Here is a 23,716-nt window from a genome sequence, read left to right as displayed (position 1 = left end):
TTGTGTCTGAAACTTCACTTGAGTATCTTCTTAATTACAACTAGCCTTTCTTCTCCAGTGTCCATTGTGTTTGAAATCAAGTTTAAATTTCAGCAAAGTAGAGGTGCCTGGGTGGCTCAGTCAGTTAGGCGTCTGACTTAATTTTGGCTCAGGTCATGATCTCACAGTTTGTGAGATGGAGCCCCACATGGGGCTCTATACTGACAGCACGGAGCCTGCTTAGGATTCTCTCTGTCCCGCTCTCTCTGCCCCTCCCCCACTCGCACACACACTCTCTCTCCTCTTTCTCAAAATAAATCATTAAAAAAATAAATTTAAGCAAACTAAATTATAAACTATGTGTGCTTATCAACTAGTCATTTATTAGTTTTATTAACAACACCTGAAAGATTGTGTTCAATTTATATTAACAATTACTACATCTATGCTGTAAGCATAACAGAATAAGGTAGTAATGTAGAATTTTTAACCCACATCTTCAAACTGTTTCCACATATCCTATCACTTGCAATGGTATATATTTTGTTTTCTATATCTGACTGTAATCATTCTAAATTTTCATCTGAATTTCTAAAACTGACCAGTTTTAGAACAAATGTGGGTTGATACAGTACTAGAGCCCCTTATTTTTCTCCTTTTTATTATAAAATACCAAAAGTAATATGTTTCCATTATAAAGAAAAAAATATTACAGACATTTATAAAAAGTCAAAATCCTGATAAGCTTCCCTTTCTCCCCTCCAATCCCAAACCGCAGAGGGTCACCGGGAATAGCTCAGTGTGTACCCTCAAGATCTTTTTCTACAACTACCCCTCCTTCTCCACCCACAGGCTTTGCTTAGTTTTCTGTTCATGTGAATCATACTCTACATGTTCTGTGACCCACTTAGTAGCCTATTACCAATATATTTTCAAGTTAATACACATAGATTTATACTACTCTTTTAGAATGGCATAGAAGTCTATAGAATAGGTATCTCATAATGTATTATTAATTTTTGCTTTTTAAGATGGTATATATTACAAAGTAGTCAATATCCAGATAAGAATAGAGAATAAAGAAATAGTGAACACCTGTGTCCATAGCTCACTGCTCCATCATTCATTTAGCAAAATGTGTACTGATGGGAATATATGTTATTTCTACATCTTCAGTGTTAGAAACAATGTTCCAATGAATAACATCTTTGCACACTTATCATTCATGCAAGTGTACAAACTATTTATTAAAAGTTACAAAAAGTGCATTAGGAAACTTGAGAGACTCAGCAAAATTGTCTTACAAAATGGTTGTGGTTACATTACCATTACAATGAACACGGAATGTATGTGAGCATACTTGAACATGGTTTACTTATATAATGAAGAATGAAAACAATAGGATTTTAATATAAAACAACAATTTTTAGAAAAATTGCATTCGATTTCTAAAATCATTTAATCAAACTCAGAACTAATAAACTTTTACTTTTATTAACTTTATTATCAGTCAATGCCTCAGGTTGTTGTCTGCTTGCTCCTGCATTCAGATTTTTTTTTTATAGAAATAGAAGTATGTCTGCAACGAGCAAATAAACTTGATTGTAAAGGTTTGCTCCCTATAGTTCGCATTTGTGTACTCTGTTTGCAACTACTATAGTATCTTTACTCTCTGAAGTATTTTTATGTAGTGTTACTACTACCCTATATAAGAGATATCACACAGAATCTTTCCTGAACTATTAGAATTGGAATAATTCCAATACAATGTTTTAACCTCTAGGAACTGGGTGAAAAAAATCTTTCCCTTTGTCATCATTCTTTTTTTTTTTTCCAGAAATTCCAGCTTCGACTTCATTTTCCTAAACCCAGAAATGTTGAATTTAATCAAACATACAAATGTGTATTTCAAACTCAACAATTAGAATCAAATTTCAACTAATTTAATTTTTATTTTTTTAAGTATTTATTTATTTGGAGACAGAGCACATGCAAGCTGGTGAGAAAGGGAGAGAGAGAGAGAGAGAGAGAGAGAGAGGGAGAGAGAGAGACGAGTGAGAGAATACCAAGTAGATTCTGTACTGTCAGTGAGGAACCCGACACAGGGCTTGATCCCACAAATGACAAGGTCATGACCTGAGCCCAAATCAAGAGTTGGACACTGTTTCACTGACTGAGCCACCCAGGTGCTCCTCAACTAATTTATAATAAATTTTCTGGGGTACGTAGCTGGCTCAGTTGGTAGAGTATGCTATATTCTTGATCTCAAGGTTGTGGATTCAAACCCCACATTGGGTGTAGAAATTACTTAAAAATAAAATCTTTAAAAATGAAATAAAATAAAATAGCTTACTGAGGAATGTTCTAAACAATGAATACGTATCATTCTTGTGTCATGTGAAGAAAATACATTAAACAAAAGTAACTATAAATATTAAAATTAAACAGTTTAAAATTAAGGGAACCCGATTTACAGAGATGAGATTTTAAGGTTATTTTTAAATTGTTTTCCAGGAAGATAGAAAAGATAAAGATTTATTAAGTGGATTTATGTTCTCAAATCAAAATAATTATTGAGCTCTGCTGCATAGATGGCACTATGTTAGGTATTGTTGAATTCGATCATAAATGAGATATGTCCCCCACAATTCAAGGAGCTTATACTTCAGTCAAAGGGTAGACTTTGGTCTCTCTTCTAAGTGGGTAACAGTTATACATCTCTCTGCAGTTTTCTAACTAAGATAAAAAGTTACAAAGTTGATTGGATCAATGTTTAGGTGAAGACAGACTATGGTTCCTGTCTTACACTTTCTTTTCAGTGAAAGCCTTCTACTGAGATGATAAGAATCAGGAAGCTTTTCTTTCAGGGTAGCATGAGGTAGACTAACACAGAATTTTCACTAAGTAACTCTGTTATGGATTTATATATTTCATTATATATACATATATATAATATATATACATATATATACACATATACATATGTATATATACATATAATAATATATAATAATATACATATATATATAACATATATATACTCTCCTCCATTAGGAGAGTATGTTCAATGCTGAGAAAAAGCATGGGCATGGAGATTATGTGTATTCTAGTGAATCATCAGAAGATTGAGTAGATAACCTATGAAATTTGGGGTTTATGATTTATATAGTCTTTTGTTGTTAAAACAGGTATATTTATCCTTACCTATTTACAGAAACTGTGTGGAGGATTGGTTTAACAGTAAAAACCAGAAATAGGTCTCCAAAATTAGTGTTCTTTAGATAAAGTTGAGTCCTTCAGCTACTTCAGTTATAAATAGACTCAGTGATATCACAGAGTAAGCTTTTATGAATTAAACATACATTATATTATTTTTAAAAAAATTTTTAACATTTATTCATTTTTGAGAGAGAGAGAGACAGAGCACGAGCAGGGAAAGAGCAGAGCAGAGAGGGAGACACAGAATGTGAAGCAGGCTCCAGGCTCCAAGCTGTCAGCACAGAGCCTGATGTAGGGCTTGAATTCACTGACTGCAAGATCATGACCTGAGCTGAAGTCAGACGACTAATGTACTGAGCCATCTAGGCACCCCAACGTATGTTGTATTCTTAAAGCTTAAAAAAACATACGGTGAAACAAAGTCCAAGAGTAACTAGAACTTTCTCTCAAAACAGTTTGCCTTTTTAGGTATGTCCCCTGAGTGTTATGCTCATTAATAATGCACACACAGACATATCACTCCAATCATACTTTTTTCTCAATCTGACCTTGAAATTAAACCATTAGAATCAAACCATTAAAGGAATAAATATTTGTTTAGTCACAATGAAAGAATGGATGAATTCAAGTCCAATTTGCAGTTTAATTTCTAAGTAATGAAACTAAAACTAAATATTTTAGGCATATGTGTCAGATCTTAGTAAAAAAATACATTTCCTTTACCAACATGGTTTATTTCCATGGTGAACTTTAAGTAAAATGTCCTCTGTTATCACTGTGAACTTAAATTAACCTCAAATTAACTTATTATTTTAAATTATTTTTTTCTATGTTCATAAAATCACAAAAGGTGTTTGGCTCTTTATATCTTCAAGGATGTTGAATTACATCCTGATTGTCTGAGATAGTTATATGTCTGATATAAACAAGCATTTTTTTTTCCTAACTGGGTTATCACAATTCACTATAGCAGTGGTTCTCCAATGTTTTATATTAAAATCATCTGGGGAGCTTGTTAAGAATTGAGATTGCCAGGCCTCTTCCTTTAAGATTCTGATTTAGTAAGTCAGGGGTGAAGTTCAGAAATCTTTATTTTTCTCAACTACCTCTTTCTATTTTGATACAGGTGGTTGATCCAAGCCTTGCATTTTAAGCTTACTGCTAGAGGCCAAAACCTAAAATAGATTTACTGAATTATTTGCAGTAAAACATAAATATTTTCATTACTTTTCACTACTTCAAACTTCATGTGCAAATTCTCCCATCAACCTGTTTGCCCTCAAATTCACAAGTAAGCAATAAATCTGGCTTCTTTCCTTTCCCATGGAAAATAGTACTTTTTTCACTTTATGTTTCTCTAGTATACTTTTGCAGACACAACTGGTAGTCTTTATGAATAAGCTGAGGCTTTGCAGATTACGTTTTGCTTCCAAATGTCTTCTCTCTCAATTTTTATATCTTTGTAAGAAACTGATAAGGAATTAATAACCATATTAATAACCCAGCTTTATAAAGAGCCAGTTTTCAAGATGATTGGGATTTTTAAGTGGCATGATATTGTTGCTCTTATGGGGGCTCTTTGATGTGGTGGACATGCCATTTGGCTCTTCCCTTCTGAATGTCTTTGTTTGGAGAGTTGTAGTTGTCTGTTTCCTCTTTAGTCCAAGGATCATTTCGAAACATTTATTGTTCACAGCACAAATGCTAATTCAGTGTCTACTAAGTAAGAAGCAATATTCTAGGCCCTAGGGATACCACCGTGAGTTAAACAGAATTGGCCATTGTCCTCATCAAGCTTTCAATCTAATTTATGGCCTGAAATAATTGGTAGCTTTATGAGGTTACTTGGATTGTCCAAGTGAACTTGAAGTTAAATGAAACATTAGTGATACATGGTTGGTAAAGATTTTTAGAGCTGGAAGGGCCCTTAAAGATAATGCATTTTAGTCACCCCATTTTAAAGATGACATAACTGAGATTAAGGGAGGTCAAGACTTTTCCCGAAGTCATGGAGTTTGATAGTGGTACAGACCTTGAATTTAGTTCTGATTAAAATGTTAGGATTTTAGGGACAAATCTCAGAGATCATTTACTAGAACTCCTCATTTTAAAATTGAGGGTACTGACCCAGGTCACATAGCCACATGGCTGCTTTGTGGCACAGGATCTATAGCTAAACGTTCTTTATGCCAAGCAGTGCCCTTGACATGATATTTTGGTGTTGACTCTGAGTTCAGGACTTTTCCACTTACACGATATTACCTGTCTTAGGGGCAGAATGTTTGGCTGAAGTTACTAATTACTTTTAAAAACATAAACTTTAAATTTTAGAGTAAATATAGATTTATGGAAAAATTGTGAAAATAGTACAGAAATTTCCAATATACCCTGCACACAGTTCCCTCTCTTATTGACATCTTATATTAGTATGGTGCATTTGCCAAAGTTAATGAACCAGTATTGATACCTTATTATTAACTAAAGTCCATATTTTATTCAGATTTCCTTAGTTTTTATACTATATCCTTTTTTGTTCCAGGACCGCATCCAGGATGTCATATTAAATTTAGTCACTATATTTCCTTACGCTTCCCTTGGCTATGACAGTTTTCCAGATTTTCCTTGTTTTTGAGAACCTTAACAGCTTTGAGAAGTACTAGGCAGACATTTTGTAGAATGTTCCTCAGTTGGGATTGGTCTGATGTTTTTTCAAGATTAGCCTGTAGCTCTGGGTATTAGGAAAGAGGGCCACAAAGGTAAAGTACACTTTTCATCGCATCATATCAAGATTATCTACTATCAACATGACTTAATCACGATTGACATCAATATTAATTTTGACAACCTGGCTGGGGTTAAAATTAACCATAAAGTTAATATTTCCCTCCCCTTTTAATACTTTCCCACTTGCAAGAAAGTCAGTATGGGTACCACACACATAAGGGGTGGGGAATTATACACTATCTCTTTGAGGGTACAGTATTTACATAAATTATTTAAATTTTTTCTGCGTGAGAGATTTGTCTCTTATCCCCTGTTGACTTACTTATTCAATAATTTATATCTGCATGGAGTTAGAATTCAATAGTACTTTATTTCATTGTTCAAATTGTTCCAACTTTGCCCATTGGGAGGTTTTTCATTTGGCTACTGTGTCCCTTTGACATTCTCCCAACAGTGTGTGTGCATGCATGCATGTGTTCTGTGTGTGCGTAAGTAACATTTTCTTACTTTCTGGAACTGCAAGATGCTTTAGGCTCATTTTGTCCATTTTCTACCTGAGTTCTAGAGTCAGCAATTTCTCCAAGGAACTCTGGTTCCTTTGATTGGAAACTAAGTTCTGGGCACTAGGTGTGCTTGTTATTTCTGGGGTATCTTTGTTGCTAGAACCTCTCAGCTGAAAAAGCAAGAAAATACATGTGTATATGCTAACCAACGCGTATAAACATATCTATAAATATTTCTCTATATATCCATTTGTATGTATATTAAACAGAAATTCATGCTGATGTCCTTAAGGTTAATCTATTAGCACATGGATCATTGTAGCCTTCTCTCTGCTTATCTGTACACAATCTCCCCACTCCCAACAGTGAGAAACCTGGCTTCTACCATTTGCCATTCATTTGTTTAATTTTCCAATTCCAGTATAGATATATAGTGATTTCAATAACTTTATCAACTAGAGCACAGAACTTATGTACAGACTCTACACATTTCCAAGTTACTTAGGTCAGCACCTTATTCTCTTGTTCTCTTCAGTGAGGTTGTTTTTTAGGCACTCCTAAAAAAAAACAACAACAAACTTTTAAAGCACAAAGAGTGAACATTAGTATATGCAAGTTTAAAAAAATCATCTAGGGACACCTGTGTGGCTCAGCCAATTAAGCGTCTGACTTTGGTTCAGGTCATGACCTCAAAGTTTGTGAGTTTGAGCCCCCTGTTGGGCTGTGGTGCTGACAGCTCAGAGCCTGGAGCCTGCTTCAGACTCTGTGTCTCCCTCTCTCTCTGCCCCTCCTGGGCTTGCACTGTCTCTCTCTCTCTCTCTGTCTCTGTCTCTGTCTCTCTCAAAAATAAGTAAACATTAAAAAAATTTTTTTTTAAAGTTTTTTTCAATTTTTTTTTTATTCTTGAGAGAGAGAGAAAGAGGCACAAGCATCAACGGGGGAGGGGGAGGAAGAGAGGGAGAGGGAAAAGAAGAGAGAAAATCCCAAGCAGCCCCACACTATCAGTGTAGAGCCTGACTCGGGGCTCGATGCAGGGCTAGAACTCACAAACTGTGAACTCATGACCTGAGCCAAAATCAAGAGTTGGATGTTTAACCCACTGAGCCACCCAGGTGCTCTCACTCTTTGTGCTTTAAAGTTCTATGGTTTTTAACAAGTGCATATCATGTATTCTCCATTTCAGTATCATATGGGTAGTATCACCATCCTAAAAAAATATCTCCTGTTCTTCACCCGATCAACTCTTCTCCCTAGCCCCAAACCCCTGGTAACTACTAGTCTATTTATTATCTGTACAGTTTTGTCTTTTCCGTAATGTCATATAAATGAAATCATACAGTGTAGCCTTTCCAGACTGGCTTTTTTCACTTAGCAATATGCATTTAAGATTCATCTGTATTTGCATGGCATTAATCACTTTTAATCAAATAAGATACTAGAATGTATCTATGTCACTATTTGCAATTTTAATTGTGTTGGAATCAGTGTATACTAGCTGTACTAATAGAAGCAAGGAAAGAATACCCCATTGGTAGAGGAGGTGAGTCACTTCTTTTTTAAGTGTTTTATTATTTACTTTGAGAGAGAGAGAGAGTGCACATGTGTAGGGGAGGAGCAGACAGAGAGAGGGACAGAGGATCCGAAGTGGGCTCTGTGCTGACAGCAGAGAGCCTGATGCAGGGCTCGAACTCACGAACTGTGAGATCATGACCTGAGCTGAAGTCAGACGCTTAATTGATTGAGTCACCTAGGCACCCCTATATTTATTTTTATGTTTATAAATGATACATGACAAATTTTATTTTCTGTTATACCTCAATAAATCTGGAAAACTAATGTCGATTGTAGATGAGTAAATACAGAAAAGGATAAAAAAGGAAAAAAATTGGAATTCCATTAGTTAACTGCAAAGGCAACATTTTAGTGCATTTTCAGTCTTTAAATGAAGTTTAAAATTTTGCACATGTTTATTTTCTTTAACATTACAGTATTCTTCATTATTTAAAACTGTTCTTAAAACATTTCTTGGCCTTTGGTAAGTGTTGAGTATTAGCTATTGTTACATGATAAGTGTCAGTGGGATATGTCTGGATTTTCCATGTGGTTAGCCTCAGGTCTAATTTATCCATGGGCTACTTTTTCACCCCAAGTGCTTTGAAACCTTCTTAGTTTGCTGATAATGTAAGAAATGTATGATGTCATTATTGTAGCATTAAGTATGTTTTAGATTGATTAAAAAATTAGTTTTAAGTAATACTGTCAGGGGCATGGAGTTAGAAGCCAGAAAGTGTTTTTAGAAATGAGTCAAGAGAGTGTGGAATGTGTGTGTGAATCATCTGTCATGTTACCAAGCCCATCATTCTCACAATCTGCAAATTTTCAGCAGTCTCAAATGAATACTTCACATTGTGACTTCATTAATGATTTGAAAATTTTGGAATTCACTAAATAGGAGATACAGCTTTTCAAATATAAATGTGAAATTCTATTACAAAGAAATTTTGCATTATCCAGAACTCAGAATTTTCCCTTTTCTTTCTGACATGTTTATTCTATCAACACAACACAAATTCTTCTTTTTTGAAAAAAGGTTTATTTATTGGGGCATCTGGGTGGCTCAGTAGGTTGAATGTCCGACTCTTGATTTCAGCTTAGGTCATGATCCCAGGGTCACGGGATCAAGTCTTGCATTGCTCTCTCTCTCTCCGTCTCCAAAATAAACAATACATTTTTAAATGTTTATTTATTTATTTTGAGAGACAGCACATGCATACGTGTGCACAAGTTGGGGAGGAGAGAGAGGGAGAGAGAGAAACCCAAGGAGGATCCTAGCTGCCAGCATGGAGCCTGATGTGGGGTTTGGTTCCACCATGAAATTATGACCTAACCTGAAATCAAGGGTCGGATGATTAAGCTACTGAGCCACTTAGGCACCCAGATACAGCACAAATTCTTTTTTTAAATTTATTTATTTTTGAGAGAGAGTGTGTGTGTGCATGTGGAGGAGGGACAGAGGGGGAGACTGAGTGTCCCAAGCGGGCTCTGTGCTGACAGCAGAGAGCCCCACATGGGGCTTGAACTCTGGAACCATGAGATCATGTCCTGAGCAGAGATCAGACACTTAACTGACCGAGCCATGTAGGTGCCCCACAATACGAATTCTTGAGCAGCATCATCACCAATGCCCATTAGTACCATAAATCTAAAAAGCCTATTAGGACTTTAGCCATCAGAGACTGTGAGGTATAAGACATGCAAATATTTAACAGATGTTTCCCAGAGTATCCCCACTAAATCTCAGAACACCAGATTAAGGACTAGCAAAATTCATCAGCTCATTACTATATGCAAATACCATTTTGTGTCAACAGAGAAAAATGGCTGTAAGTTAAACAGTACTTATAAATTACGATAAAAGTAAACTGTAACTTTAAAAACAGAAGGATTGAACAAAGCACGGATGACAAGTTTGATAACCTCTGATGTAATGAATAAAACTGTAGTATTTAGATTTGTGCATTTTAGAAACTCAGAGTGGGATATAGTTTGAGGTCAGTCAGTTCAATCCTGTTTGTTTTTCATTTGAAGAGGAGAAAACATGACCAGAGATGTTGGTTGACTTATTCAAGATCACTCAGCTAGTGGTAAAGCCTAGACTAGATAGCCGATAAAAATGTATCTAGTGTAAATTCAGTGTTTGAGACTGTGAACTATAAAAAAATGCAAATGTTTATGCCACCTTTCCTGTCCTCAGGGAGGCTGAAATCAAGTTTGATCTTCATCAGGACAAACATGTGTGTTCATTGCAAGGTGGCAACTCATGCCTCAAAAATTGAGGGAAATACAGATTTGGGTTAAAAAATTATAAAATTATTTGTAGCCTCTTAATGTAAAAAGTGTTTTTACAGAGTCAGTTCTGTCTGAACTGTGTATAGGAATAGAATTGAGTTACCCCACAAGTGTTCGGAATTGATGAATATACTTGGAACTTTGAATGTTCAACATTTTTTTCCTTTCCTTATCAATTTTTAGAACATAGAATCCAGCTTAAACTATTCTTCCAAACTGGAATTTTCAACTTGGCTCTTGCTTGAGAAATGCAGTGACTTGTAGATATTTTAATGCAGTTTCATGGTCAGTGAATTTTTAAAGTGGGAATGTGAGAGGAAAGATCATTTGAAGATATATTCAAGAAAAGAGAAGAGATCTGTGGTTTGTGAAGGGAAAAGTCAATAATTTATATATAAATCTTGCATATGAGAAAATTTTAAATACTTTGAAAATCTTGGCTTTGGGGGGAATTCATTCTTTCATTCGTTTACAAATATTTATTAAGGCTAGGTATTTTTCTAGATGCCAAACACATAGCAGTGAACCAGACAGACATAAATATCTTCCCTCAGTAAGCTTATTTTAGTTGTGGTGAAAGACATGATAAACAAATAAAGAAGTTAAGCATATAGCATGTCAGATGGTAACAGATGCTATGGAATGAAGGGGATCAGGGCTTTGAGTTGGGATTGCTATGTTAAGTAGCATCCCCTCCCTCATGGGGAAGCCCTCAGTGAGAAGATGACATTTAAAGAAAATCAATGGATATGAGGAGGCAAGCTGTGTAGTTCTTGGAGGAAATAGCAGCTCTGAAGGAAGAGTGTTTCAGGCAAAGGAAACAGCAATTGCAAAGGTCCTGAGGTGAAAGTATGCTTAAAGTATTTGAGGAGGGCAGTTCAGCTGGAATAAAATGAGGGAGGGAAGATTAGTAGGAGATAATGTCAGAGGAAAAATGGAGAGTCATTAAGTTATTTGAGGTCTTTGGCTTTTACTTCAATTGAGATAAGAAATCTTTGGAGGATTTTGAGCAAGGGAGTGATGTGGTCTGGCACATACTTTTCTTTTTCTTTTTTTGGCATATACTTTGAAAAGAACAGTGTAAGTGCTATTTTGAGAATATCCTCTATTCTCTGAGATGGCAGACCAGTTATTGCAATATGGTAAGGAGATGACCATGGCTTGAAGCAAACTGGTAGCAGTTCAAGTGGTGAGAAGTGGTCAGAGATCTGGGTAAGAGATCCAGGTAAGTAGAGCTGACCCATTTCTAATGGATTAGTTGAGAGAACTGAGAAAAATACAGGAGCCTAAGATGACTCTAAGATTTTCGCATTGAACTGCTGTAAAGTTGGGAGTCGCCATTTGTTGAGATGGGGGGCACTGGTAGGAGCAGTTTGGGGAGGTGGAAGATCAGAAATTTGGCTATGAGTATGGTTAACTGTCTTTTGCTCATATTGTGACTTGAGATCTGCTCTGCGTGGCTATGTAAAAGTTAGAAATCTTAGGGACTTGAAATAAATGAACTTCCTATCAGTTTTGCCAAAACACCCATTGGAAGATTTTATTTTATATTTTTTTGTTTATTTATTTATTTATTTATTTATTTATTTATTTATTGAAAATCTAATCAGCTTTATTAAGCAATTTGTGAATTAGGCAGCATCCTTTCTAGCAAGCAGAAGGGAGCCCCTGAAGACTTTTTTTTTATCTAGATAATGTACCAAAGGATTTGGTAAACACATCTTTATAATATTTAGAATTTACATTTAAATTGTGAGATTTATAATTTATGCAAATCTAGGTCATCTTTTTTACCCAGGATGCCAAGAAAAACTTTAAAATATACAGTTGTTAATGGTAAGATAGGAATAATAGAATCAGTTAAATGTTAATGGGTTTAATGACATTCATTTTTATTGTATGATTTAAAGCAAATCCCAGATAGCATATCTTTTCACTCATAAATACTTCTGTAAAAATATTTGTGTCTGAAAAATATGTTTAATCCACTTGTCTAGCTATAGCTTCCAATTCCAATTCCCATTCTAATATACGTCTACTACTACATTGAAGGCCTTATCTGTCTACAGGTAGGTGTAGGAGATCCTTAAAGTACCTCTTAGGAGTTGCTCTGAATAAAGTGACAGTAATAAAGTTAAGTAAAAATTCTTCGGTGCGATTTACACTACACATGCTAAAATAAAACACTTCCTTTTTCATTCAACCTTGTGTGAAGTGTTTGATTTTTCTAGGAATGTTTGTGTAAACATCCATTATATCCTCTTTGAGAAAGTACGGCTACTGCCCATCCACCTATGTCTATATTCTATTTAAGAAAGCAAGAGATCTTAAATGATCCAAAGAGAAGTTTTTAGATCATCTATGTTTTCAAAATATGCCTGTGGAAATAAACTTTTAGCCATTATACAGCTTTGGGAAATTAAGAAATTACCTAAGATATATTTTACATAATAGATTGATCAATATATATTTATCTTTCAACTGCCCCTAAATTCAGTTACACGTATTATCATCACACTTATAAACCTATGGTAGAAATTTATTTTAGCCAAGAATATCCCAAAGATAGTGAAAGGACAGCATAGATTTCAGCTATTCTCAGATACTTCAAACTGATCTTTGTGGTACTTCAAGGGTTTATTTTGGAAAGGACATCACAGGCATGCAGGTGTGGAAGTGCTCGTAAGGGTTCATCTAGTTCATCATGTCATCCTAAGGATTATAAAATTTCCAGATGCAAAACTAGTTATAATGGGTTGGTTTTCCAACCTGTGAACTCTGGAGAACTCTTCTAAAGACAGAATCTCCTTTTCAAAGATATTAAAAATAAGGTTTCTCCTCATTTCACTTTTGCAGAGTCCCCAACAGTGGTGATATATTTTAAAGGGTCTCCTTACAATACTTTAAGCCCTTAAAAGAGTTTAAAACTTAAACTTCAAATAATCTTCCCTTTGACAAGGTCTTTTGGTGTTCTTCAGATAATAGTCCTTTGTTTAAAGGAAATCAGACTTAAACTTGTGTATTAAGTGATTAAAGTAAAGCTCATTATTATGTTTTCCATGTTACTTCACCTCTGAACTTTCAACTATGACCTCTACTTTTGATCCATTTCCAAAGTATTAAAATATAACCATTATAAAGAACTATCCTTTATAATGGCACAATCACCAACATAGCCCTTGGCTATATCTGATTATTCAAGCCTTGTTCTTCAGCTTTGAGACTACCTAGTATTTTTTTGGTTCATTTCATATCGTTGGTTACCCAACTTTCTTTTTCAAGGACTTTTGCAGTATCCGTCTTATTACTTCCAACAGTAAAATCATTACAATATTCAAAAATTCTATTTTTTGCTTATAAAAGGAAATATGCAAAAAAACCCCACATATATTAGGATAATAGGTGATTATTTTTAGAAAATTATTGAATATTGTTGCTATGTCAGCAGTAACTAATACAGATGTGTATAACTAATACATATATACATATGTAAATTACTCTAATGGATTAAAAAATTAACTGTGTTAAAATCTGAGTTAATGATATTGCAAAAGCATATTTTATTGGTCATTTTTGGAATCCAAATCATTGTTCTGAAAATTGATGGATAAATGTAAAGAATCATGAAAGAAATGTTCTATTTTTTAAATCTCGGAAATTTAAAAATAACTTCTATCACTTTTCACCAAATATTAAGAAACTTCCTTTTCCTTCATGGTAGCATTCTAGATTCATTTTATATCTGTCACAATTATACTAGCATCTATGCTGGGGTTCTAGGATTTTGTAAGATCAACTTGGAACATTTAGAGTCTTAGTAAGTAATGTTCTTTTCAGTCGTGTACTTCAGCAAAAAATTAGTGGTTCAGTTTTAACTTTTTATTATTTTATTTTTATTATTAAAATTTTAAAAATTGAGTATAGTTGACATACAATATCAACTCTATGAAAACATTGAAGCAATGGAAACAATGAGAACATTCAGGTATATGACAGTTTATACATTATGCTATGTTCATCACAAGTGTAGCTACCATCTGTCCAGATACATCGCAATTACAATATCATTAACTATATTCTTTACGCTGTGCCTTTTATTCCTGTAACTTACTCATTCCATAACTGGAAGAGTGGTAGCTGTTTTTATATGAGAGAATGAAATGATTTTCTTTTTTTTTTTAAACTCAAAAAATATATATTTTTTTCATTTAAAAAAGTATTTAGAACGCATAAAACAAGGCAACATTTATTCTTTCTTCTCGTCTTCCAGTGTGGGGTCTGTTGGTGTTTCCTCCATGGTTGCACTGTTGCTCTCTGAGCCAGTGTTACTATCACTGGTCCCTTCCTCAGGACTGTCCACTGTCCACTGTCCACCCCCTGTTGCCCACTCTCCTTGTCCTCAGGAGTAGATGTGCCTTATTCACCATTCTCTTGGCTCTCCATTGCTTGTTCAAGGTGTGTCTCCTCTGTCTCCACTGGGACTCTTTTGTTGTCCTTCTTGTCCTCGGCCTTACTGGAAGCTAGCTCTTCCTCAGGAACCATGCTGCTCTGAGTTCATCTTGCTCCGCTGCCTCTTTCTCTCTTTCCTCCTGCCTTTTGTGAGCCTATTCGTCTGCCTGTACAATTTCAGCGGCGATTTTTTCCATGTCCACTTACACTTTCAAACTGCACAACGTTTTAAACTCATTGTTAAATGAATCTGTGCTTTCCAGGAATTTCCTCTTCTTTTCCTGGTGTCTCTCCTCTGTTTGAAGAAGTTCAGCTTCTAGTTTTCACTGATGAACCATTAAGGACTGGACCTGTCGTTTGAGGATCTGCGTTCTAGTTGTTGTGACAACTGACCGAACGTCTGGCACCACACTCTCACTAAGGATTTCACTGATGAGGTGGTGGTTTCTCTGGAAACGGGCGGTGGCTGTATGCTCCACTGAAAAGCCATCATCATAGTCATCTGGATCTTCAGCAGGCTAAATGCTCATGCAAGGTTCTCCTTTCTCCATGCAAGACTCTCTCTGTCGACTTTCTTCCTCTAAAGCAGCTTTGGTGCGACTTTTTGCATTTATGTAAGCAAGGTATGTGGGGGATTATAATAGGCCTTCATAGATCCATTGTACTGTATCTTTTCTGCTTTGTATTCATTTAAATATTCTTGTTTTTCTTCATCAGTGAGATCTCACCACATGCCACCAATAATCCTGCCAGTCTCCCACAACTTTAGGTCGGGGTTGGAAGATTTTACTTGGTCCCAGACCTTTCTGCTGTACCTCTTGTAGGGCATCAGTGGCTTATCTGGTGGCTTTGGGGGTTTTGGAATCACAATGCCAGTGGATGCCGTGACCCGCCTGTTGGTGCCCGGGTTCTCTCCCAGCCTATAGTTGTTGTAGCCAAGATGACTGTGTGGATTGTATCCCACAAACCCTGGTGTGCTGGGCATTTGTGCTGCAGGAACTGGGGTGGGAGGTGGGACATAAGATGGTCTTTTGCCATTTTGGAAGGTTAAATTCTCAGTTCCTTAAGAATGAATCTGAGATGTCGCGGGCAGAAAAAGCGCCCGTAGCTCTGGCCTCGTTTTCCTTTGTGAAATGATTTTCTTCAAAGGCTCTGCATTAGTGGATTAAAAGGGGGAGACTCAAATGTGGAAGAGTGAAGATTTCACTGGTGTTGTTGCCAGCACCTCTAGACTCCTTAAGAGCCTTCTTTAGGGAGAAGCTTCCTAGAAGCTTGGTGCTGTCTTAAAAAAATCTCAGGAGCTCATTAGCTTCTTGTGGGACAATGCATTTTGGCTTACATTTGTAACAACTCTTAGACATTAAACTAATGGCTTTGGGCTTCACAATTCCATGGCTCCACGTAATTGCCCTGTTCTTTTTTACTTTTGTAGATGTGTGATGTTGAGACTTTCTTCCTCAAGATCAAATCCACTCCATGATGAATCTTGATCTAGAACATTTCTCTGCCCTAATCCATTCAACTGCCTTTATTTCCTTCTAATTGTTCTTCTCGCTGGTTTTGAATCTCAATCTCAACATGAATTATATGGCAAACTTCTTCCAGGGTACGCTCTTCTTCTAGAAGGAAAGACATTTATCTACCTTACCTTTCCCTTATCCTTGCATGTAAACCCATTTACTCACATTCACCAAACATATTTCCTTAAAATAGTTACGTCTGCAGACTTCCAGATACAGCTAAAATGTTCCTGTCTTCAAGAAGTCTTCCTCAAACTCCTCAGATGTAGTTAATGGATCCATTCTGTTATAGAGTCTTGGCACTTGGTTTGTAACTTAGTTGTAGCTTTTACTGTGTTCTCTAGTCACTTAATGATGTTAATCTTACTAGATGGTAGCTTTTCAGCGGCAGAAGCCATGATTTATGTATCTTTTTCTGTAGCACAGTTCCTAACCCTGGGTAAATATTCAATAAACGTTTGTTGAAAGAATAAAAAAAACTAATGTGTAGATAAATGAATGGTCTAATGTACTTTTGTTGTCTCTCTGCCATTTTTTTGCTTGTGCTTATGGCATTTTTTGTTTTCATGGTCACTACAGTTTTACATTTATTAAGTGAAATATGGTCTTCAATACAGATAAACAGTCCTAATTCTTAATTCCTCTTAAATTCAACTTGAATACTCTATGCATTGGTAAAACACAATGGAATTTCATTTTATGTTTGTTTATGTGGGAAAATCCCAAGTGAATTTCTACAAAAAGGCAAAAATTAGGGTTGGTCAAGAGAATGACCACATGATATGATTTGTTTTATTAGAGCTTGTCATCAACAGCATTTGATTTCTAATTTACTTGCAATAGTTTTCTTCCTTCTTAGTAGACATTGGTAGTTAGCAGGAAAGCAGCAATCCTCTAAGTAAGTTAAATTTGAAGATGTTTTTCATCGACTTGATAGTGGGGAAGTCTGGAGTCAAATGGTAATATTTGTATCTTGGCAACCTCATCTTTATTATGTCCCTCCCTCATTGCTTCCCTGGCCATGCGTACCTAACCCTCCTCTTCTTTACCCTCCCCTTAAAAGGGTTTTGACCTAGTAGATCATGTGGGTTAGGAGGTCTCCTCAGTTACGTGAATCACAGTTTCCTCATCTTTAAAGAGGACTACTAGATCTAGATGTTTATGAAGCTCAAATACACAATGCACACAAAAATTTTTGTGAATTCTAACAAATGATATCAATTATAGGATTATTATTTTTAATTTATTAGAAGCATCACCTGTAGCATAATTTCGTACTTCTATTTGTGTCTGTGTGTCACTTAAGATAACAATTAAGTAGTGCAGTAATCTAGTCTTGTTAGGATGCTCTTGGGACATGCTAAGCATTTTAGCAATAGACATCTGAAAAGGATCTTTCTGTCTGTTTCCACCTATGAAGATTCATGCTCACAAGTAGGGTGTGGAGGGCAGGCAGATCAGACTGATTGTGGGGCAGGGAAGGACTGACAGTGAGGGCACAGGAGATTAAACAAGAAGCAGTAGAGTATACCTCTACCTAGAGATGGCACTATGACCAACATTGTGAGATCAAGCCCCTTATTGGGCTCAGGGCGGAGTGCAGAGCCTGCTTGGGATTCTCTCACTCCCTCTCTCTCTGCCCCTCCCCCAATCGTTCTGTCTCTCTCACTCTCTCTTTCAAAATAAATAAACCTTAAAAAAGAAGAGAAAGAAACAGTTTTTTTTTTTTTCTATAGAAATGTCTCCCTGGCTAGTCTGTGAGTGCTGTGAGCATTGTTTTCCAATATATTTATTATAGCTTTACCCTCCTCAAAAACAGGTATATAAAGAGTATGGTTTGGAAAAATTAAAAAGAAGTGAAGAAGTAGAAAGAAATATGTACATAAATTTCCTACCTCCTAGGTGAGATCTGGGGAAATTTGCTTATTCCAATGTTCTCATTCTTTAATTTTACTGTGTTATAGTTCATTGCCTTGTTAAATCATTTTACTCTGGACACTAACCCTTAAATGATGGTCAGTAGTTATCTATTACTTTATTTTTCACTTTTATCCTGAGCAATTTGCTTAATGCATAGTAGGTGCTCCATAAATTGATTTTAAATAATGAATAAATAATAGTATTTTATACTTTTGAAGTAATTTCATACATATTTTGTCAGTTTTTCTTACCTCGTTCTCCATGTGTGATTATCATCTCATTTAAAATGGTAAAATTAACTTTGTTTCTTCCAGGGTATGCTGATCTGAGATGGGAGCTCAGTTTAAAATCAATTTTAAGTTAGGGATAGCTGGGTAGCTCAGTCAGTTGGGCATTCAACTTCAGCTCAGGTCATAATCTCTCGGTTTGTGAGTTCAAGCCCCACAGTGGGCTTGCTGCTGTCAGCGCACTTCAGATCCTCTGTTCCCCTCTGCCCCTCCCCTGCTTGTGCTCTCTCAAAAATAAATAAAACATTTTAAAAAATTAAAAAAATAAAATCAATTCAAGTTACACCCCGGTTTGGTAGTCGTTTAGTCTCAGAGCAGGCAGACCCATCTCTTGGTAGTTACCTTGGCCTCCCTCTCTGTGATCTGGTCTCTACCCTCCCTCCCTACATCTCTGATCTCACCTCCTAGTACTGACCCTCTCTCACTGCTCTCCAGGTACACTGGCCTCCTTGCTGTTCCTAAAACACTCCAGATATGCTTCACATTGGGGCTTTCTTTTTTTTTTATTAAAAAATTTTTTTTAATGTTTATTTGTTTTTGAGAGAGAAAGAGACAGAATGCGAGTGGGTTGGGGCAGAGAGAGAGGGAGGCACAGAATCTGAAGCAGGATCCAAGCTCCAAGCTGTCAGCACAGAGCCCGACATGGGCTCGAACCCACGAACTGTGAGATCATGACCTGAGCTGAAGTCCGATGCTCAACCGACTGAGCCACCCAGGTGCCCCAACACATTGAGGCTTTCTCACTAGCTGCTTCTGCCTGGAACATTCTTCCCATAGATTTCTGCTTGTTTAACTCTCTCACCTCTCATCTTAGCAACCGAACACTCTGATAGACATTACTACCATTCATCAATATCCAATTCCCCTCTCAACGAGGCAGATCACACTTCCTTTCTTCCTTGAAGTTAGACAGGAGCATATGATTTGTTATGGCCAAAGAAATGTGAGCAGAGGTGACAGGTGTCACTTCTAGGTGGATGTTTTTAAAAGCCTGTGTAGATTCTCCTATGTATATTCTCTTGTGTACAATGCTGTCTTCCCTGTGTCCCTGCAACTGTCAGCCTTTCAGATGATGGGGTCTCTATTAGCCTGGATCTCTGAGTGAGGATGGCATGGGCAGAATGCCCACCAACCTGTAATGGATATTTTGCATGAGCCAGAAATAAACCTGCATTGTTTTAAGCTACTGAGATTTGAGGGTTGTTTGTTACTACCACATAACCTAGCTAATTGTGAATAATATTACTATTCAATCATATTACTATTCAATAATACTACTTATTACTATTCAATTCTGCAGTCTATTCTCTACCCCCACCCCAGGGCACTCCTTTTTCTTTACTCCACTTTACCTTTCATAGCACTTATCACTTTCTATACAGATATTAAATACTTTATTTACTATGTTTATTTTTTATTGTCTCTGTCCTCTCCACTCGCCATGCTCCCACAAGAATGTAAGCTCTGTGGGGTTAGAGCTCTTTGTTTTATTCAATTATAGGAGATAAGGCATTCAATAAATATTTATTGAATGAATGAATATTAAGGACCACCATGTTCTGGATGTTGGAGATGCAGAGATAAAACACCTTCCCTTACTTGCCCTAGTCTCATGACTGATACAGATAACATGTAATTATATCGGCAATTCATTGAGAAGAGCAGAGGTATAGCCACGGCACTGTTGGGAGGCATTAGTAGTCACTTTACTTTGCCTAGAGATGTATGTTAGGGAGGCCTCCAGACTCATAATTTTGAGCTGGTATTTGAGGCCAATTAAGGGAGACCCAGGCAGATAAGGGAACAGGGAATTCTAGGCAGGATATACTAAGAAAGACAATGAGACAATGAGAAATAGCATGGTTTATTTCAAGAGCTGCAGATAGTTTGGTATTGCTGAAGTTCCATATATGGAGGATAGAAAGGTGAGAAAGGTCCTGTGATGGTTAATTTTATGTGTCACCTTGGGCTAAGGGATGCCTAGATAGTTGGTAAAAGCTTATTTCTGGGTGTGTCTCTGAAAGTGTTTCCAGAAGAGATTAGCATTTGAACTGGTGAACTGAACAAAGTAGATGACCCTCTCCAATGTGGGTGGGTATCATCCAATCCATTGAGAGCCTAAATAGAACAAAAGGGTGAAGAAGAACAATTAATGTGTCTCTACGTGAGATGAGTTATCAATCTCCTGTCTTCTGCTTTTGGACTTAGCTGAGAACCTACTCCACCAACCCTTATTCTTAGCCTTTTGGACTTGGATTGACTTACACTATCAGCTTTCCTAGTTCTCTAGGGTGTAGGCAGCAGATCATGGGACATCTTGGCCTCCATAGACACATAAGCCAATTCCTATAATCAATCTCTTATCCCCCCTTCTCTCTTTCTCTTTGTATATCCTATGGTTCTTTTTCTCTGGATGACCCTGAGTGATACAGATTCCAGGAGTGGTGTATGTTGCGGTATCCCTTCTAAGGTGAAGGATAAGTTACATCTGGTCCCTACTACAACCAAGAAGTACATTACCTAGTGGGTCTCTGAATTCTGGAGGCAACATATTCCTCATCTGGGTGTGTTACACTGGCCCATTTGCTGAATTCCCTGAAAAGCTGCTGGTTATAAGTGGAGCCCCAAACAAGAGAGGGCTCTCTGACAGGTCCAGGCTGCTGTGCAAGCTGCTCTGCCACTTGGGCCATATGATCCCACAGATCCAATGGGGCTTGAAGTGTCAGTGGCAGACAGAGATGCTGTTTGGAGTCTTTGGCAGGCTTATATAGGTGAATCACAGTGAAGATCTTTGGGATTTTTTGGATCAAGACCCTGACATTCTCCATTCATAAGTAGTCTCTTTTTTCTTTTTTAACATTTTTAACATCATGATATTCTACATAGCATTACTTTTTCAGATCAAGGAACTCAATTCATAGCAAAATAAGTGCAGCATTGGGCCCTTATTGGTGGAATTCACTGGTCCTACTATGTCACCTCCATCCTGAAGCAGCTGGCCTGATAGAACGGTGGAATGGCCTTTTGAAGACTCAGTTACAGTACTGGCTAGGGGGCAATACTTTGCAGGCTGGGGCAAGGGTTTTTGGAAGGCTATATGTGCCCTGCAGTTATGAACCTGTGAAATCAAACATGTTACATATTTCCAAAATGCAGTAGTGGGATAGGGATTAGGTACACATTCCCATTCCAAAAGGGAGGAAAAAAAGGAGTAACAAATCCATGGTAATACTAAACCTAATAGGTCAACCAACACTAAATCCCAGGGCTTGAAAGCAATCCTTCTTGGCTCAGTGCTCTGCCTTGTAGACAGACTGGGATCAGAGTTGTGCCCACAAGGCTCTGAATGGTCCCACCAGCTTTGCTGAGTGCAGCCTATGATGCAGCTCTCCCAGGCTGGAATCACATGCTGTTGTTTTACCAGTCTGTGGTAATGGAGGTAGCAGGTCCTCATGGCTCTGCTGGGTATTGCCCTAGTGAGCACTGTGTGGTAGTCCTGCCCCAGCAATGGCCCTCTGCCAGAGTTGGGGACTTGGTGGCTCCATTCTTTAAAATCTAGGTGGAGGTAGCCATGGCCTCTGTATTGCTGGATATAGCACATGTTGTACCAGGGCTTACTAAAGCCACACCTGTGGGCTGAAAAATGTGACACCAGAATGTGGGGAGCTCATTTCGATCTGAGACCTCATCATAATAGCCTTTACCATCCATATTTCTACCAATATTCTGTTTATGACCATTTATATGTTCTCTAAGGAGATTGAGGCCTTCTCTATAACTGTCCTCTTCTCCTTCTAAGCCCTTCACCAGATTTGTTTTTTAGGAGTCTCTTGACAGCAATATAGGCTTTTTCTCGCATGCACTGCAAAACATTTCCAGCCTGTACCTGTTACCCATTTCCAAAACCACTTTCACATTTTTGGTATTTGTTACAGCAGCACCCCATACCTGGTATCAATTTTATGTCTTAGTGCTTTAGACTGCTATACCAAGATACCACAGACTGGGTTTTATTTCTCAGAGTTTTGGGGGCTGGGAAGTCCAAGATCATGGCACCAGTAGATATGATATCTGGTGGTATAAGTCCTAACCTGAGTCCAAAAGTCTGAGAACCAAGAATACCGATGTCTAAGGGCAGAAAATGGATGTCTTAGCTCAAGCAGAGAAAGTGAATTAGCCCTTTCTCCACCTTTTTGTTCTATTGGGGCCCTTCAGATTGACTATGCTCACCTACATGCATTTCTTTACTCAGTTCATTGGTTCAAATGGTAATCTTTTTCAGACATGCCCTCCAAGATACTTCCATAAAGAATGTTCTACTAGCTACTTGTGCATCTCTTAGTTAGCCCTGTCAAATTAACACATAATATTAACCATCAAAAGTCCCCAAATTGATATATTGAAGTCCTAATCCCCAAGGACATGGTATTAGAGGTGGGGTCTTTGGGAAGTAATTGGCTCATGAGGGTAGAACACTCATGTTTGGGATTAGTGCCCTTATAAAACAGCCCCCACAGAGTTCCCTACCCCTTCTGCCATATGGGGACACAAAGAAAAAACTGCGACCTGGAAGAGACCCTCACCTGATCCTGCTGGACCCCTGATCTCTAACTTCCAGCCCCCAGAACTGTGAGCAGTGCCTGTTGTTTATAAGCTCCCTACTGTGTGGCATTTTGTTATAGCCACTGAATGGACTAAGACAGGGCCAGATCATGAAAGACTCTGAATATCATCCTAAGGAGTTTGACCTAGTGGTGTGTAATCTACTGAAGAATTTTAAGCAGGAGAATGAAGGAATCATATGAAGTATATTTTATAAATATTACTGTGACTTCAGTATGGTTGTTGGACAGAGAAGGTAAAAAGGCTGATGAAATAGTCCAGGTAAGCGATGATGACTGTGAACTAAGGCAAAAGCAATGAGAATTCAGAGGAAATGACAGTGACATATTAACCATGGGGAAGACGAGAAGATTCAAAGCGGAAGTCCGAGATTTTATTTTAAACATTTTGTTATTACTGTTATAATTTTAGTGACTGAATGATTCTCAAAGTAGGTAAAACAGAAGGAAGGCAAATGATTGAGTTGAGGTGATTATGAAACTCCTGGAAATAAATACCCAGTATGTCTATGGATGCATAGGCCCAGGTCAATAGACTAGAGGAGTCATTAATCTCTAAGACTGGTTAAAGCTATGGATATAGGATGAGAGTGGAGGGAATCCTATAAAATCACATACTGGGATTGGGAAGAGAAAAGATTAAT

The 23,716-nt window shown here is 37.2% G+C and overlaps 1 pseudogene; it reads right to left on the bottom strand.

Annotated features, from left to right (window-relative positions):
- Positions 1-14,520: 14,520 nt before the first annotated feature.
- On the bottom strand, positions 14,521-15,750 carry LOC102964999 (annotated as a pseudogene).
- Positions 15,751-23,716: the final 7,966 nt, after the last annotated feature.

Source organism: Panthera tigris, chromosome A1 (assembly GCF_018350195.1).
Source record: "Panthera tigris isolate Pti1 chromosome A1, P.tigris_Pti1_mat1.1, whole genome shotgun sequence".
NCBI lineage: Eukaryota > Metazoa > Chordata > Mammalia > Carnivora > Felidae > Panthera > Panthera tigris.
The sequence above is the reverse complement of the archived record's forward strand: the minus strand, read 5'-3'. Positions and strand labels throughout refer to the sequence as shown.